This window comes from Syngnathus scovelli, unplaced genomic scaffold, assembly GCF_024217435.2.
Source record: "Syngnathus scovelli strain Florida unplaced genomic scaffold, RoL_Ssco_1.2 HiC_scaffold_29, whole genome shotgun sequence".
NCBI classification, from domain to species: Eukaryota; Metazoa; Chordata; class Actinopteri; order Syngnathiformes; family Syngnathidae; genus Syngnathus; species Syngnathus scovelli.
Genome location: NW_026061381.1, coordinates 1258372 through 1260966, shown reverse-complemented (window position 1 = coordinate 1260966; position 2595 = coordinate 1258372). Strand labels below are relative to the sequence as shown.

At 49.6% G+C, this 2595-nt stretch overlaps 1 pseudogene; it reads right to left on the bottom strand.

The window, feature by feature from the left end:
• Positions 1-1648: 1648 nt before the first annotated feature.
• LOC125993464 (U5 spliceosomal RNA) lies at positions 1649-1792 on the bottom strand (annotated as a pseudogene).
• Positions 1793-2595: the final 803 nt, after the last annotated feature.

Here is a 2595-nt window from a genome sequence, read left to right as displayed (position 1 = left end):
TATTGACGTTCAGCAGGAGGTTGTTGTCCCTGCACCACGTGGTCAGAAGGTCAACTTCCGACCTGTACCGAGTCTCGTCGCCCTTCGTGATGAGACCCACCAGAGTCGTGTCGTCAGCAAACTTCACTATGCGGTTGTCGCTGTAGGTCGCAGTGCAGTCATGCGTCAGCAGGGTGAAGAGCAATGGACTGAGCACGCAGCCCTGGGGGGCCCCCGTGCTCAGCGTGATGCTGGCGGAGATTTTGTCGCCAACACGCACCACCTGAGGCCTCTGACAGAGGAAGTCCAGTAGCAGTTGCAGAGGGAGGTACTGAGGCCCAGCTCGTCGAGTTTGCAGATGAGTCGCTGCGGCACAATGGTGTTGAAGGCAGAGCTGAAGTCCACAAACAGCAACCTCACATATGAGTCCTTTCTCTCCAGGTGGGTGAGGGCCGAGTGGAGAGCAGAGCAGATGGCATCCTCAGAGGACCGCTTGGCACGGTACGCAAACTGGAAAGGGTCAATGGTGGGGGGAAGAACGGACTTGATGTGCTCCATGACCAGCCGCTCAAAGCACTTCATGATGATGGGCGTCAGTGCCACGGGGCGGTAGTCATTGAAGCAGGACGGTGCAGGTTTCTTCGGCACAGGAACGATGGTGGCAGCCTTGAAACACGAAGGGACGATGGGCTGCTGCAGGGAAACGTGAAAGATGTCCGTGAAGACACCCGACAGCTCCCCAGCGCAGTCCTTCAGCGCTCGACCCGGGATGTTGTCAGGGCCCGCCGCCTTACCGGTATCAATAGCGGCAAGCGCCCTCCTCACACTGTCGGCAGAGAGGCGCAGAGGCTGCTTGTGTGGGGGGGAGTGGTCTTCAGCGGGCAAGTGCTGTTCTGGGCGTCGAAGCGAGCAAAGAAGCGGTTCAGATCGTTCAGCAGACGGACGTCACCCTCACAGCTCCTCGGCGCGGGCTTGTAGTCCGTGATGGTCTGAATGCCCCGCCAAAGGCTACGTGCGTCCTTGCTGTCCTTGAAGTGGGTGGAGACCTTGCACGAGAACGCCTTCTTCGCTTCTTTGATGCCTCGGGACAGGTCGGCCCTCGCTGTCCTCAAGCCAGCCTCGTCCCCCGCTCTGAAAGCCTTGTCCCTGGCCCTCAACAGTCTGAGGACAGCCCCCGTCAGCCACGGCTTCCAGTTCGCGCGAGTGACAACGGATTTCGAGCAAGTCACATCATCGATGCACTTCGTGATGTAAGAGGTAACAGAGTCAGTATACTCCTCTATGTCCGTCCAATCGTTGTAGGTGGCTGCCTGCTTAAACAAGTCCCAGTCAGTGGTGTCGAAGCAGTCACGAAGTGCATTGGAGGCACCCTCAGGCCACACCCGAACCCGCCTCCGAACCGGCCTGGATGCCTTTACCAATTGTCTGTATGCGGGCAAAAGCAAAACGGTGAGATGGTCAGAAAGCCCCAGATGGGGGAGGGGGGTGGCTTTGAAAGCTCCCTTTTGCGCCGAGTAGACTAGGTCCAGGAAGCTGTCTCCATAATTCTCGGCATAATTTCTCTGTTTATGTGAACATGTTCACATATGTGCCGGTATGAATTATGCGAACGTATGATTGTTGCACGGAGTATGATATAGGCGGCTATCCGTTGCAAAAAGAGAAAGAATGCTCTGCTTTCACAGAGCATCAACAAATTGAGATATACTCTTATTGTTCCTCTCCACGGAAATGATATACTCTTATTGTTCCTCTCCACAGAAATCTTTAGTAAAAGGCGAAAGATTTATTCGATCTGAAGAGGAACGAGTATCTGAAAATCTGAGTCAAAACGGGCCATCCCACTGCTGGTCTCACTAAATTCACAGGCGGTCTCGCACTCAAATTGCAGCAACATACAAACAATAGAAGTTGATGGATTTACTATACTTACAAGGACTCAAGCAAAATAGAATGTTTAAACGAGTATTTTGTGTTCATTAATGTCTCACTTACTTTAAACATTGTTGGCGCACAGGATTGTAGGTATCTGATCGAACACTGACGGCGCTCGTTCTTTCAATTATATTGGGCGTCTATTTTGATTATTGAAGGTAAAAACAATTGTATGTCTTGGTACGTGTACTTTTGGTCTGAGAGAACGGGAAATGATCCCATCCCTGTGTTTTATTTGAAAATTTGTAATTTCATAACTTTATTCAACACAAATCAGGAAACAAAATACGATCGTAATTTCTCAAATGGTTTTTCAAACTTCAGAAATGCTCTATGTCTCGCTTGTGTCGCAAATAATTGAGGCTTTTGACGTTGCTGGCATGGTTTGGAGTGTAATTTACCTCCACTGCGTTGGTGGCGTTTGATATTTGACATTTGAAAATATTTCTGTCATTTTACTTTAGAAAGTAAAAGTTGTTCTCTAGAAATCCATACTTGTGATGTATGAGGAAAAACAATCCGGCGAATTCTTAAAAAGACAGACCTACAGCCGACAAAAAGGTTTTGACACGTTCATATCATATGACGAGTCAGGAACGTGGTAATTACATATTATTTTGCATTTACTAATTTGGTGAATACAGTTTAGCGAGCAAATGCACAGTGTTAGAGATTCGCTCA